The 17065-nt window shown below is 40.0% G+C and overlaps 1 long non-coding RNA gene across 2 annotated transcripts in view; it reads right to left on the bottom strand.

Moving 5' to 3' along the window:
- Positions 1-17065, bottom strand: part of LOC135301518 (uncharacterized) — a 102325-nt gene that overhangs the window by 40639 nt on the left and 44621 nt on the right. For both annotated transcript variants that reach the window (XR_010363270.1, XR_010363269.1), the window contains exon 3: positions 3301-3383. This is a non-coding gene — a long non-coding RNA (uncharacterized LOC135301518). The remainder of the gene's footprint in view (positions 1-3300; positions 3384-17065) is intronic.

Raw genomic sequence — 17065 nt, 5'->3', positions numbered from 1 at the left:
AGCACACATTAAACTTACAGGTACTTTCACATCTGACATAAATTAAAAGCTCTCTTTTAAAATCAACTCGCGTTTTTATGTTTCTAAGCCATCTAGAAGACAGCATTGTCAAATGGAGAGTTTCTCTCTGAATACCCACTGCCTGTGTGAATGGCTACTCCCCTCACTGACCTCTTCAGGGTTTGTCTCCTTTCATGCCATCCATGCCCATGGACCTCCTCAGAAGAAAAGGGACACCTGAAGAGGAAAATGGCTTTCTTTACCTTTGTTGTCTGCAATTTTCTTTTCAAACCCTCCTAAAGGGTAAAGGGGAATATGCTCTAAGATACCTACTTGCTCAGAGATGAGCCAGGAGTGAGTTCCTCATGGGGTCAGATATTGGGCTTTTACTGATGAAAAGTTCAAATATTAATATTTACTGTTGTGCCTGAGATCTGAAGCAGTCCTGGTGCCCCCACTTCACAGGTACAAGTGACAAATAGAAATGACAAAGCCACTCTGTGGAAGGTATATGAGTTAGCAAAATGCTTCCATGCTTCCAAAAGCCAGTAAAGAGCTTCTGATCATCTTTTAAGATCAGCCTCACACAACCAACCAACCATTTAAACAGGGCTGTGACAGAAAATACTTCTACCAACCCTAAATATGTCTGTGTGCATGGTACAACTGGTTTTTTCTATAAGGCATGAACTGGAATCAATACAGTGCCATGACACAGGGCACTCCTGCCAAGATCCTACAGGGCAGATGGAATTTTGGGAGTCCATCTTTTAAATGCAGGGGTTGTTCTCTATTGTGACTGTAACAAAAGTTATTTTGGATAATTTTAAATGACATCACTGAAAAAAATGAAGGTTTATGCCTGGCAGTAAAAGCACCTGATGAAAATGCACAGTTAAAATGGAATTATCTCTATTTGGCAGCTAAGGCCTGTAGGAATACAAAGCTCCCTTTTTCAAAACAAATGTAAGAGATTTAATCTAATTTTATACATTAATCTGCTCTAAACCTTGGGGAAGCTGCAAAGCTTTGCTTCCTTTTCTGAGGCAGCAAAGAGAACCAAGAACCCCAGATCACAGAGCCTGGTTATTTTCAGGAAATGTTTATGTGAATAACACCAGAAACTTACTGCTGTCCTCAGCATGAAGCCTAAAGGATGATTCAAGCATCATAAAAAGGCTTGGATTTGAAAGGACTCTGAAGACCATCTTGTTCCAGCCCCCTCCCATGGGCAGGGAGACTTTCCACTATCCCAGGTTTCTCCAAGCCCCATCCAGCCTGGCCTTGGACGTTTCCCAGGATGGAACAGCTTCTCTGGGCAACCATAGAGGTTCCAGCCATATCTGATGGACTTGGAAAACATCACAGAAGGAGACCAGCAGTAATTCACAGAGATACACACTTGAGGTCAAGGGCAATCATCTCTCACCTGCTGGTTATTTCCCTGAACTCCAGATGTCCAGAGTTTTGACCAAAACCACATCTCCTTTTTCTTTACACATGTGATGTTCTAGATGAGCTATTTAATACAGAGAATTCCTCATGTACTCTTGGCTGAATTACCTCCTTGCCTGCCCCCAGTAAGCAATAACCAATTTAAACAGCCTTTTTTCAAGGTGTCAGAAAGCCACAAGGGGTTACATAATGCATGACTACCCTGCAGAGATTGACAGACCAGGTATCACGACTTAACCACCCTCACATACCTGAAAACTTATTAAATCAACCTCTAGCCCAAGGACTGCACCACCACCACCCTCAGGTGCAAATGGAAGAGGAAATTAAGGAAGTCTTGGGTAAGTTCATTCATTATATGAATTTTGAGACAGACCTTTTCTGAAATTAAAAGTTCCACCACACCATGACAAGTCTCTTATTCTGTATCTGGCTCAGCATTTCTCAATGCAATTTAATACCTCTAACAGAAAACTCACTGTAAATTAGGAAGAAATGAACAGGGAACACTGGACAACTGCAGTTCACCTGAACAAATGTTGGCAACTTCATTATCACTTCCAGCACTGACTACAAGTATTGCAGGGAAAAGCTGACCTGGTTAAGGACTTTTCCATTTCTATCTATGATCTCTCAGGGAATGTGCTAAGGAAACAATTGTCCTACTGAATCATTTCAAGAATTTAACAGCCAAGATGATTTATTACCATAAAATAGGTCTTGGAAAAAAAGATATTTGAGGAGACTCAATAGCTATTAAATCATTGTGGAAAACATGATGCTGAAGGAATTGCAGATGCCTGACACATGTTCTGCCGCTTTTTTTTAATTTTTTTTTTTTAATATTGAGTGTCTATAAAAACCAACTCTGCAGAATTACTTAAAAACTTTTCTGACAGAAAAAAAATTTAAAAAAAAGATATGGCTATAAATTAAAATGGCATCCATAAAAATACAAAATAATTTTAACTAAAACACCCCACAAAGGCTGTTAGAAAAACTGGAGTCACCAATAATTTCAAAACCTATGCATTAAAAATACACTTCTCGCTTAGTAAACAAGCCAAGACGCATTTTGCAGAGTTATAGATATTTCAGAGTTGAGTCAATACATAGAAAACCTCACATCATCTTACAATGAGTCCACTTGGTAGCTGGTGTGAAACCAGATTCAGTAAAAGCACCTTGGGTTTTGTTATTACAACTGCAGGGTAGATGCTGCTGTCACACAGAACACGCTCTGTTCAAGACAGTTGGAAGCAGCTCTCTTTAAAATGTGCCACTGAATACTACAAGTGAATCAGAAGATGGTCTGTAAGGCTTGCTATGCAAAATACCACTCAAGAACACGCTGCTCTCTTGACCAAAATGGAAAAACTCTTGTGCTAAACCTCCCACCAGACCAGGCTGCTCCAAGCCCCATCAAACCATGAATTCTTACAGTAAGTGTTTTAAATGTACTCCAAAATACTCAGCCAAAATACAGCACCCTCAACGTAAGGTCCAAGCTTTTACATCACCTGATATTACAGACAATACTAACAACTTTTGCAGGCCAAAATCCCTTTCCAGCCCTTCTTGCCTTCAAACCTCTCCTCTTCACACCCTTACAGCTACAACAGTAATTAAGACACAACCTAGCCTTGATCTCCTTTGTACCTTGACACAGTGAAGACAAAGCCAGAGAAATGATCCACCTTGTGCCCCTCACGTTGAGCCACATGGCTCAAAAACAGGGAACCCAGACAGCTCTGCAAACTGCACTCACAAACCAGGAAACGAGGAAAACTAATGGCCTTTATGATTAAATGGATGTCTTCTAGAAAAGCTGACCAACAGACTTACAAAATAGGAAAAGGAGCATTCCTCTTTGACTTAATTTTGCGTTGTCCTGGTTCACTTGTGCAACTCAGCCACCATTTCTTTTTCTGCAACACAACAAAGAAAACAAATTCTGTTAAAAAAAAAAGTACTTGCTTGAACTGACGTTTCTCATTACATCGTTAAGTAATGCTTCAAGCTTACTGCTTGCTTCTAGTCAACACTGGAAAATATTTCCATCCTTCTTGACTGTTTCTCTGATTTTGATTGCCAGAGTATTCCTGAAACTGCTCTATCAAGATGAACCTTGGAGACTGCTTGGTGATTACAGCATAACACTGACAAACTAGAAATAAATTCCAAAACATACTGCAGAGTTGACCAAAGAAATTCCTTGTAGCCACAGATAAAGTGAATAAACATTTTTTAAGAATTATTTTATTGCTCAAAGATATCTTTGTGGTGTCTTCTTAGATCTGTGAGGGTTCCTTGTTGGCCTGCAGCACCTAATTCAGAGAGGTGATGGCTTGCTCTTGGTTTGGGGTCATACCTGGTACCCCTGTGTTCCAGGCACCCTAAGACACTTCAGTGGGAGCTGAATACTGGAAGGGCTGTTCCTTATGTCCTGTTCTGTACTTTGGATTCAAATCTATAGAAATAGAAAAATTATATCCAGAATACCTTACTGGGAATTGAAGCAAAAGAAGAGCAAGCAACCAGAAAAACAAACAGAAAAATCTAAATGGAGTTATGAGAGTATTGTCCTGAAAAAGAATGCTCTGATGCTACATTCTCTATTTAACCACACGTAATTAGCAAACTTCCAGCAGAAGCAGCAAAAAAGAATTCCTCATTCCCTTACTAGGCTAAGTAGCGACCTGGAAGAGCTACTCAAATTTCCATGAAGAACTGGATTGCTCCAGATAATGGAGTAACTAAATAACTGGGGACAGAGTGGAAAATGAAGCCCAGAGCATCTCATCGCTCAAGGTCAGTGCAGTTCTTGTTCTGCTGAAATGGTAATTTGCAACGGGGGAGGAGTATTAAAAGAAAAAAAAAAAGAAAAAGGAAAAAAGAGATGGAAAGAGGAGGACACCAGTCAGAAAGAATCCTGACTCTGGCTATGGTTTGCTGCTAGGAAGGGATAACAAAGCAACAAGTAAATGCCAGCATGGATTTGTCAAATTGCTTCCCTTCCCTTTCCAAGAAGTTAGAAAGCCTCGGGATACAGAAATAATTCAGTGATCACCAGGATCACCTGAGCATGGCTGCTTTTATGCCATGTCATTCTCCCAAAACAATAAAGGATCATGGATTTGGAGAATAAAACTTAATTTTTCTCAAGTGACCACCAGGTCTTAGCACATGGCATCCAACTTTCAGCACCAGCAGAACCCCAACACATGCAGCAAGAAGCTGAGTATCTCATTAATTCATCAGACAACTATGCACAGTAAGTGTTCTCTTAATCCTAAATTCTAAAATCTCAGTATGAAATAAATACATGTATCATTAGGGGGTATGAAATCATCAACTCATTTATAAGGGGCACATTTAAACTTGAAGCTATTTAATTTAGCAGAACAATAGAGCTTTACGGAGTGTGTTTTTCACTAATGACCTGGACACTATTTTTGTTATTTCTGCCTCTAAAATGCACAGCCAATATTTGTGGTTTTTACAAAAAAAAAAAAGGCATTTCTTTCTTAAAATGTTGTTGTGCAGGGAAAATAAAACAATCAAAAAAAAAATTAAACTCAGAGTACAATCAAATATACAAAGGAAAACCACACAAGTACAGATTTCATCATACTCCTCCAGATTTTAAATAGATCAACATATTTTGGAGATGGGTGTGATTTTATGCGAGCTGTGCCCCTTTAAAATTGGCAACTACGTTTAATTCAGTGCTGCTTTATTCCAAGTTCCAAACTCCAGTTGAAAATAGATCTCACAATGGAGTCCTACAGCTGAATATACTCTGGGAGAAAATTAATACTTTAATTTATTCCAAATTCATTTGCATGACAGTATATCATTAGTATATACAAAAAAATATGTATTATACCAACAGAAGAAAAATTCTGTGCAAACAGTGAAAGAAACTCACAACCCACCAGTGAGATGAGCTTGAAACTTGAAGCAACAAAGCTGTTTTACTTCTTTGAGAAACAAACACATAAAAAATACCAAAAAGAGCTGTTAATAGTCTAGATTGTCATTTTTAAAAATACCGTATGACCTTAAAAAAGCCCACAAAGCAAATGTGATTTCTGGCATGCCAGGTATCTCCTGAAGAGCTGAAAAGAGCCACATGGACAATCAAGTGCAGACTAAAAATAACTGATGTAACCCAACTCACCTACAAAGCAAGTTTTCCTACCTCACTGATTAACCAGCTGAAGAGGAAAGAAAACACACACTCACTTTGTAACTCCATCAACCTTGTTGTCCTGGAAACAACTCTTCTACAAGAGAAGTACTAAGTGCCAAAACATCTTCTGCTACTACTTTTTTGGGTTTTTTTCTTCTCCTACTTCCCTCTCTGCAGTGCTCTCAATGTTTGATAAGCAGCCAGCAACAAAACCTAACCCATCAAAGGGCACAGAAATTGGATCTCCTGCTCTTAAAAGGAAATACATCATTCCATTTGAGTATGCAGCACGTAGGGAACACCAGGTTTGCAAAAAGACTGCGTCATTTTGTTGTTGCTGTTGTTGTTAAAACGTCCTATTAACTGAGCATTTCATTTTAGGAAATGGCCTCAAGTTGTGCTAGGGGAGGGTAATGTTAGATATTAGAAAGAATTTGTTCACAGGAAGAGTGGTCAAGCACTGGAACAGGCTGCCCAAGGCAGTGGTGGAGGCATTAGCCCTCTAAGTGTTCAAAAAAAAAAAAAAAAGGATATAGCAATTGAGGACATTGTGTGGTGGTGAACATGATGGTGCTGGTAAGCTGATGGTTGGATTTAAGTGACCTTAAAGGTCTTTTCCAACCCAAAGAACTCCATGATTCCATATAAACTAGCAAACCTACAGGGTGAACTCAGCCTTCCTTATTCACATGCCCAAGTACCTGCGGTGAGAGACTTTTCTCTCCCACTCTGTGGGAGTGCAACAAGGTCATAAACCACAAAAAAATTATCTTTTTTAGGTTCTATGGTTACTGTCTGTGTTTAAAAGGGAACAGTACTTTCTAACCCAGGTCTTGGCAATTTCTGCCATACTGCTGGCCACAAATTCAAAAAACGCTTCCATGTCCCAGTACTGGAAACATTTGTGCCCTCCCTCTCTTGGTTTAGAATCCTTTCTTGAAACAGGTCTGTGCTTTTAGTAGAAGAGAAAACTTAATTTTAACCTCTGTATGAAATAAAAACTGGTTTAGAAACCAGCTTTATCTAGGAAACAGCAGGTTTGTTTCAGACCACAACTTTACTCTCCACATCTCTCCATACATTGTTCTTTTTGCTATGCAGCTTGTTTGGGTGAGATGAAGCAACTTGGTCCAATCCACTGCAACAAATATACTTACTTAAACACTTATAAATTCCTGATTTTTAAACTATCAGTGTTTTAAAAAATTTGGCATCCAAGCTTCTCAGTCAGCCTACCCACACACACACTGCCCACACCTGTTTTTCCAGTAAAATGCCAGAGTCTGCACTGGTCTCAGATGAGAAAATTCACAATTCACTGTTTTCAAATGAAACCTGTTAATTACGAAAACTATTCCCACAGCAAGTCCAAAGGGATTTTGGTTCCTTCAGAAGATCTATGATTAAACATAGTTACACTCAGCAGTTTTATTCAGTGGGGTATCTCTGGTTTATTATCTTCACTCTGCTAAGGAGACCTGCATTTTCCCTCAACTTCCTCCAATTTCCCATGTACTCACAAGGTTTTTTTCATGTTCCTTAGCAATGCTGGTTATCCATTTTTCTGTACCTTAGATTTTCATATAAACCCTATCTAACTGTTAGCCAGAGAAGCTGTGGCTGCCCCAGCCCTGGAAGTGTTTTCAAGGCCAGGCTGGAAAGGGCTTGGAGCAACCTGGGATAGTGGAAAGTGTCCCTGCCCATGGAACAGGGGTGGATCAAGATAGTCTTTAAATCTTTTCCAACCCAAACCATTCTGTGCTTCTACTGTGCTTTTACATTGATTTTAAATTGTATCCTTGTATCTGCTTTTCCAATGACTTATCTTCAATAATCAATGTGACTCACAGCTTTGTTTTCCCTTTTCTCTTGTGATTTTATTCTGGATATTCTTGTATATCTTCAAGTCTCTGTGTATCCCCTGTATTTCTTTTAAGCATCTTCTGGAGAGATCACAGAATCATAAATGGATTGGGTTGGAAGGGATCTCCAAGATTCTATATTTCTTACCCCTGAAATGGGGAGGAACACTTTCCACTAGACCAGGTCATATTTAGCTGGCAAAATTAGCTGAAATCCCAATTAATCAGGATCTGGAGTCGCTACCAATAAACAACTACCACTAAGACATCCAAAATCTCAACCTCACAGTCTTGAGCTGCCTCTGCAAAATGCCAGCTAGGGATTAAAATTTCTCATCTCCTCCACTACAGACCCAGTTGCCTCAGCAGCATTTTACTGCACAGGCTCAATAAACATTCCATGTGTCATCAAGCAGGCAGTGAACATCCACAGAAGTCTGTCTTAACACGTCAAAGATCCAGGGATTTTCAGCATCCCATCCCTCGTACCATGCACGAGAAAATTCAACGGCAGAGACAGAGAGGAGGAAGTTATTTGGAAACTTGGTACATACCAGCAAATTTAAGAGTATGAAAATTGTGGTGCCTTACAGTAGCAGTGCTGTTACACGCGTTACAAACACTGAATTTTGTCGAACTATTTCCAGTAAGTGCATTTTTTCCCCCACCCCAGCACTAGAAATTCCCAATGCATAGTATAAATTGTTATGTTCTGCAGTTTCTAGCTCAAACGAGGACCAGATTTTACCAGCCAGCTTTTAGGAGTGTTTAGACCCTCCCTCTCTGCTACAGAAGCACACTTATCTCAGGCTGGAAAAAACATATCTTATACTGATTTTTTCCTTCTTATTTCAGGCAAAAAATTCCAAACCATAGCAAAGCTTTTGCCTTCTGCTGCCACTGAATACCAGTTGCTGCACAAGTAAAACAGAAAAAGGCTGAAGTTATTTTAAAACAGCTACTTTTCTCCACTTAAGTATTTAGTTTTCAGTAGCTGAATGTTATGGGTAGGAAATTAATGCCCAAAGTGATGCAAACACCAATACCCCTGAGTAGAGCAGTGGCAACAAGTGAATGAAAAAAACTTGCAGGGTAATGTAAAAACGTAGTATGGAGGGTTGAACAGCATTATTAATTGGGGAGAAAAACCCATAAAGCAAACAGAACAAAACAACACCCTCTGATGATTCTTTTTAGTTTCAGGCAGTATTGCTACAAAATACCTAATCAAGGTGACACAAAGAACTTCTAAACCATTTATTAATTTCTTGAGGCTATTTTTCATTTTACTGCTTCACTGCCATTTCCATTAGCATGGGAAATTGTACCATTTTTTTCCAAAGAGATATTTCCAGTGAAGTCAGTGTGGATTCAACAAGACCAGGACCATCATATAAATAGAAATCAGAAAATAGTATTTCCATAAGAAACCGCTCAGATTTATTGGATTAACAGGCACTTACAAGTGACTCACGCTGACACAGCCTATAGTAATCCAATCTATTTGAGATAAGAATAAATTCAAAGGAAACCTTAAATTTAGAAAAATCACCTCTGTGGCTGCACACATAGTTGGCTTTATTACACGAAATCACATTAAGTGTTCTCTCCAAATGGGAGGACAAATAAATTAAAAGCTAAATTCTAGCAATTTTTTTTTTCCATGAGTGCAGCATGTCCTCAACAGCAGTAGCTGCCACACTGAGCATAATTAGAGAGGGATAAGAGAGCCCTGTGTGGAAGTGCCTTGTGGAACACAGCAGTTTTCCTGTCCTACAATCCCACAGGAATAGGCTGTGCTGAAGAAGTGGGAAGAAGAAGAGCCACCAAGCCACCTCACTTTGTCTCAGGAGAATTAAGGCAGGCTGTTAAATCTACAGTGGCAACCACATTTTCTCCTGCATGTACACAGGTTTTCCTTTCTGTCTGGGATTTCTTGGGGAACTCTGACTTGTTTCTAGGGGATGTTACTAAATTCTAACAAACACCGAGGTGTTCTGGCTCACCAGACTGAAGCATCAATGCTTTCCTGGAACCCTGAAGGATGCATTCACAGCTCTCACACCTCCTTTAAAACATGGCAGCAAGCAGGGAGCTGGGATGGAGCTTATTTCTATAAATACTCCTCCGCAGCAATAAAAGCATTTTTACCTCTTGATACTGCCATGAATAGCAACAGTCTGAAAAAACATGTATTATTAAGTATTACAGAGTCATAGAATGGCTTGGGTTGGAAAGGATTTTCAAGAATATCTAGTTCAGACTCCCTGCAATGGACAAGCACACCTTCCCTTATCCCAGGCTGCTCCAAGCCCTCTCCAACCTGGCCTTGGGTTCTTCCAGGGATGGAGCAGCCACAGCTTCTTTGGGCAACCCATGCCAGACCCTCAGGACCATCAGAGGGAAGAATTTCTTCCTAATATCCCATCTAAACCTGCCTTTGTTTCATATAAAAAGAAAAAAAGCCAATATAAGGAAAGGTGACACTGGCCAGAGCAAGGAGTCATGCATTGAATACTGGACTTTTATCTTCATCACCAATTACTGTAAGATATAATTAAACACCACCTGTGTGTAAGGATATTTGAAACCACGGGATAGTTGAAAGCCATGTATGCTCTGCCATCCATAAAGCAAAGACACTTCTCTGTATGCAGGGATGTAAATCACTGAGCACACAGATGAAAACTCATTTGTAAGAACCAGCTGCACACTACTGAGGCCAAGAAAATCTTATCAAATGCAGACTTCAAGGCTGAAGTGACTTATTTAGAGAACTGCTGAGCTGCTCTCACCTGCAGCACCCAGTTAAGTTAGATCAAGGACAACAGCACATACCAACTACCATCACAAGCAGGAGGCTTTAATTTTTTATGCACACTTTCCTTCAGGCATACACACCCACTCTCAGCAAATTCCCATTAATGGCCATTCTAGAATCCTGAAAAGCAGTATGTTGTAGCCTTGGGCTAACTAAATTAGGGTGAGCTATGCTGAAGCTGCAATCACAGTGAAAACCTGCTGTATGACTTTTACCACAATAAAGATACTCCCTCAGAGAGTCTCTTCACAGCGTAATGCCTTCAAAAAAACCTCACCATAGCCTGCACCTCCTGTGAATTTGGTCATGACAGCCTGGGGCCTTGCCCAAGGACACTCAGAAAAAAGATCAAAAATGAACCAGTAGTCAAAAAACACTGATTATACCCCAAGATTTTTAATGTGCTTCAAGGGGGGATGCGGATCTTGGCTTGAAGGAGTGCAGAACTGATGAGAACTCAAATGGCAAAGGGCAAGGGGACAAGGCACAATTTGTTCTGATTGAAAGACAAGGTTAAAAATCTCATTTTCTGTCACAATGAATTGGGTTTTCAAAGTAAGACCTCCCTGACCTCGGGCCTTTTTCAGATTTGATTTCTGGACAAATTCTACCCTTTACATTACAGTAAAACGCTGTAAAATTTTCAAATAGCTAAGATTTTGTGCTAACCCTAATTCATAATCATTCTGGCCTTGCAACCATGGTGCGAAATTCACTGAGCTAGACAGCTGGGAAGGGGGGGGTGTGAAGAGTGGGGGTGGTGTTGTGTTTTTTTATTATTATTGCACTCCTGGTGCTCAACCCTTCTACTCTATACGAAATCCATATTCAGAAGTCTGTAAGCATGAAGATGCTTTTACGTACAGGGATTTGGTCAGGCTCTAAATGCATCTGCACCTTCGTTTGCAATGAAGGAATCTCTCTTCAAATTTACTTGGGTGACCAAAATATGTGTTTCTAGCCTGTAGTCCTGATTTATGCAAAAAGTGGTGCTGCTCAGAAAATTGTTTTGTCCACGTAATGCTCTCCAAAATAATTTTTATCCCTTCAAAACCCTCTAAAGGACACCTACTGAGAAACGCTTTCCAATGAAACCTGAAGAAAACTGCCTGAGCTCACAGTGCTGGTACAAAACTAAACCTTAAATGAAGTTCTAGGAAAGAACCACCAGCTTTTCACGTAAACTTGTGGTGAGTTTTCACTGAAGCCCTCAACCCTGCCAACCCCTGGCTAAATGTCATACTTCATTTCCTATCCTAAATCAGCCATAACAGGAAGACGGTTTTGCTCTGTCATTTTTAGACCTCATTAAAACCCAGCACTAAGCATAATTCTGGATAGTGGAACTTCGCTGTGGACTGAAAAAAAATCCCCAACATTTAGACAAGCTAAGAAATTTAGCCTTTTCTTTTTTTCTCTACCAAAATGGGCCTTGGGCACAGCTCTTCACCAAAGACAAGGTTTTATTTTTCCACATGCTCTTGACACATGCTGGATCAACATCATGAGGTGTGCAAATTTAAACAGAATTACTTAGCTGGGAAAACCCCTCTAAGATCACAGAATCCAACCATTTACCCAGCACTGCCAAGGCCAGCATTAATCCATGTCCCCATGTGTCACATCTGTTAAATCCCTCCAGGAACAGCAACTCCACCACTGCCATGGGCAGCCTGTGACAGGGCCTGACAACCCTTTTGGTGAAGAAATTTTTACTAAAATCCTGGTGCAACTTGAGGCCACTTCCTCCTGCCCTATCACCAGGAAAAGACAAGCACAACCTACCTACAGCTGCTAACACAAGCACATCAGAAAGTCAAACTCTCGCCCAATTTCTTATGCAACTATCAGTCAAATTTTAATTATTTCCCCTGCCAAAAATCTACTATTCTTAACAATTCTTTAAAGACCACTTAAGGCACACCAAGAACTATGAAAAGCAACACTGGGCTGTTTCATGGATCATCTCCCAAGGTATCATACTCCAAAGTAACATCACTGTATTTCTGCCTCTGTAATACTGTCTTTAGGCAGCTACAAGTTGTCTCAGTGAAAAAACATTATCTTGTGCATGTCCTATTAAAAAAGATTAATCTGTTCAACACCTGATGATTCACTCACCCACATGTCAGAAGTCCACACAAAAATGACTCATTCTGTCCGTAAGAATATTCACCTGGGATACCCAAGTCCTCTCATCTTTTCCAGAGCTGGTAACTGCTTTTTCTTGCAAAGGATGGCGGCTTCCCTCTGAGAGCAATGGGTGGCATGAAGGAGGAACAGACATGGGACTGGGCCCTGGAAATTTTATACACCATCTACACAATAATAATAAAAATACTTGAGAGTTAAGTTTGTGGATAACTGAAGAATTGGCAGAGGAAACAGTGAACAGTCCACAGTGAGACAGCAGTAGAAGGCAACAACTGATTTTAATCCTGACAACTGATTTTAATCCTGACACAACTGATTTTAATCCAACAGCTGATTTTAATCCTAACAAATCAACATCACCCAGATTTGAAGGAGTTCAGGCTATTCCTCCATGACCTGGACACTTTCTCCCAGGAAAAGGGCTGGGGAGCAGCCGTACTGAATCACTCTGGTAGGGACATCCAGTGCAGGGCAAATTCACATTAAGGGCTTGGCTGATGACATCAGATTTGTTGTGTTCGTGCAACAAATCAAGCTGAGTTCTAGGCTAGAACTTCACGTCCAGTTCTGATACCCACGCTGCGGAGACGCCAAGGGACTGGCAAGTGTTCAGGGAAGAGTTTGGAAAACACTGGGTCTGGCTGGGATACAGACTCTGTGACGCCAGGCCAAACGTCTCCTGCATCAGGGAGATGAGTCCCTGACCTTGTTTTCATAGGTACTTTGTGAATATGACAAGTAACAAACAGCTCTTCGATCCTTGGAGAGAAAGGCACAGCAAGATATTACAGCTGGAAGGGAAACAAGCTTGAACTGGAAGTAACTTCTTGCTTTTTAGCAACAGCAGTGCTAAATATTTAGCATTACTTGGTGTTTTAGGATGGCAGGGCTTCTAACAGCACTCCAAGATGCACTTCTGAGGAAAAATTCTTATCTTCTTTCACAGAGAATCACATAGGTTTGATATAGAGACATGATTCTAAAAATTCCATGGAATCACAGAATAATTTGGCACGTAAGGGACGCTGAAGACCATCCAATTTCAACACTCTGCCATGGGCAGGGACACCTTCCATTATCCCAGGTTGCTCCAAGCCCTATTCAACGTGGTTTTGAAAAATTCCAGGGGTGAGGCAGCCACAGTTTCTCTGGGCAATCTGCGCCAGGGCCTCCCTACCCTCATAGCCAAGAATTTCTGCCTAATATCCAATCTAAATCTACTCTCCTCCAGCTTTCATCATTCCCTTGTCCTAAGGCTGTTTGCCTTTTACTAAAAAATAAAAATCCTGAAGTTAGTATTGAAGTTAATTTTCACGTTTAATTGTATTGTTACTGCTATGTAATGCCTACTGCATTATTCTGCCTCAAGATCAGCTGTGCTCCCCTGCCTTGAAAGAAGCATTTTATAGATTGCTTTCCTCCTTGGTAAACTTATCTGCAAAAATACAGGCATGGAAAATGCCTGATTTGCTATTTTTTGCACCTCATTACCTCAAGAAGTAACATGGAAAATAAAGAGAGAAAAAAAAAGAGAATGTGTGACCTTAATTCGGGGGAAAGTAAATGGTAACTCTGATTGTGTATTATTAGAATATGATGAGAATTTATGCAAGAGGACACTAGCTTAGCCAGAAAAGCACTTAACAGGAGTGACTAAAGACATGCTTGCTGCTTGCATGACACAGCTCTCTCTTTCCAGCCCTTCTATCATCCAAACACATTTTACTGCCACCCCTTCTGCAACTCCTGAACCTGAATTTTTGAATGAAGTTTAGACAGTACTTGGAGGCACCAACGTGCACAGCACACCCAGTACAGTAATCCAGGAAAAGATAAGACTTTCAGATGTACTTGTTCTACCTTGCATTCCGTGAGGAAAAGGGAACAAAGAGAACAAACTGGCCAATACCACAAATGAGCCCTGAGAAATGAAAAACACAGAAAGAAATAATCTAATGAAGGAAGATCGTCTCCTGACACAAAAAATAAAGTATATAGATTCTGAACTCCTGCTTATTTCTAATTCTGTAAGTCAAAAAAAAAATTAAACCAAGTAAGGCATAAATGACTCATTTTTAATTCTGAGTCATCCCAAATCAGTGGATTCCTGTGTCAGACTATCTGTGCCCTCAAGAAGGTAATGGAATATGGCAATTTCTAATCCACTTAAGAATCAGGAAATTCACACAGCAGGTGTGAACACTACCAAACCACTATTTTCACTTTATACTGGAAAAAAAAAATTCAATCAAGCCATCTCAATGGAATATAACAAGAGTTCTGAAGAGAGTGGATAAGATAAGCCACACTGTTTTACACAAGAAAAAAGTAGGGCAAGTCCTTTCCTGGCTTGTCCCACTAGAATTACAGACCTTGAACTTGGAGAAAACAAATAAAAAACCTCTTGACAGCAGTAAGAGATCAGGGCAACCTCCTTCACACTGCCCTGTGCTGGGGGCTGCACACACAAACCACATCCTGAGCAGCACCAGCTCTGCTCCTGGTGCCACGAGGCAGCAATTCCTCACCTTCCAGTGCAGCCCAATTTAATATTCTGCAAAAGCAAACACACTGGGTTTATGTAATAACTGCCAGTGTGTCATTCACTCCATGGGATTTGGAGTTTTAACCCCTTAAGGACGCAATCCTAGAAAAATTAGTGCATTCCAGGAGCTTGGAATACTCGTATTTCTGGGGAATTTATCACAGAAGTATTTAGCACAGTGGTTTTAAATCTTCTAATTTTACGAGGAGATTTGAACTGCTCAGCATTTTTCTGAAAATTCTTGTTCCCAGAATTACCAAGTTACATAAGAATCTCATATGCCAATAATGAAACATTTTCTAGTCTCCAAGGTAGCACAGAAACGCCAGAAATTTGTCTGACATTCCTCCCCCTTCCAAAAAAAACCCCAGCAGGCACGTAAAAAGAACTCGAAGTGTTATTTATGAAGTCTCATTAATTATCAATTATTGAAATACTAGTAGCCTAATTGTTCCTGAAAACTTGGTGAGGAATCTTGTTGGTCATTTCCATGCATTCCTGTCAGGTCTTCTTTATCCAGGGAAAGAAAGAAAAGAATAAAGAAGGAAAAGGAAGAGAGGAAGAGAAGAGAAGAGAAGAGAAGAGAAGAGAAGAGAAGAGAAGAGAAGAGAAGAGAAGAGAAGAGAAGAGAAGAGAAGAGAAGAGAAGAGAAGAGAAGAGAAGAGAAGAGAAGAGAAGAGAAGAGAAGAGAAGAGAAGAGAAGAGAAGAGAAGAGAACTAGTTTGCATCACAGTTTTCCAGCCTTTTTCAGATTACAAGTACCTGATGTTTTTATTAAAATAAGTATCTATGGCTTTAATAAAACACATGAATCACACTAAGATGTTTCCTCCCAATATCACAGCATCAACCAGTATGGGATCAGCATTTGGAATAAAATCAGCAGGAGCACTTCCCCATGTAATGACAGCAATATAAAGCTCTGTTAATTTATTGCTCATTATTATTCATCATTACTCTGGCTCAAAACAACTTTCAGGAGAGGACTAGCTGGGAAACTTTGCATTTTTCCTTAGCAAGTATCTATGTAAAACATAAAAATGAGGCATCTAAACTATGTGCTCCCAATTACAAAGGCTGTTTATAAGGTCCACAAATTCTCCTACAGTACAAAAGCAGATTTTAGAAGATTAACACACACATTAAAAAGTCCAAATCCTAGCTAACACTTAAATATTGGTGTCTTAAAGCTATTTTAAGTAAAGAGCAGCAGAAGAGACGAGTTGGAGCTATGGCTACAGTTCTGGAAGCTACCAAATATCTGATTAATTCCACGGAAAAGGATAGCTGGATGTCCAGTGAAGTATCCAAGCTTCTTGAGCTGCTTACAAATTTCCCATCTCTTTATTTGCTACAGGTGGTACAGTGGCATCACGTCACCTGTGCCTCCTCCTAGATTAAGATAAAAATATTGGAAAAATTCCTTCACACTCCCTCTTAACCTCTTCATCCTCGTTTCAGACCCAAAGCCTCTGAAATGTTTTGCAAAGGCATGTTGTGAAACTAACTCTAGGTGTTTAGTAGAGTGACAAAGGGAACCATTTTGGATCCCTCTGCAGAACTAAAGCCTCAAACTGCAGTTCTGCTCATTTGTACTTTAATCCAGCTCGTGTGCTGGTATTCCAGCAGCATATGGCAGTGTGTATTTCAGTTGGAATAGCTTCAAGGAGGAGCAGCAGCATTCTAAAAAACTGCTTATATACCAAATAAAGTTTTTGGGTTTTTTTTCAAGTGAGTTTCACTTACATCTTTAGGATGCTCATGCTCTTCTACCAACAAAAAAAAAAATCCCTCCACATCCAGAACCAAGTTTCCTTTGCCCAATTATCTTTAGACTGTTATGGGCTTTTTATGGCAGAACACCAAGAAATAACAACTATGAAGGAAGCTCAAGTTCCCTCTTTAGAACCATGATGACAAAAAGGAGATAAGATCTTACTATTTAGTTTTTGGAATTATTCCAACAATTAGGAGATGCTGGATAAAGCTCATCCCACTTTAAAAATCAGATACGCAGGTGAGATTAATCTTAA

This window comes from Passer domesticus, chromosome 5 (genome assembly GCF_036417665.1).
Source record: "Passer domesticus isolate bPasDom1 chromosome 5, bPasDom1.hap1, whole genome shotgun sequence".
NCBI lineage: Eukaryota > Metazoa > Chordata > Aves > Passeriformes > Passeridae > Passer > Passer domesticus.
Note: the sequence above shows the minus strand (reverse complement) of the source record. Positions and strands in the feature narration are given on the sequence as shown.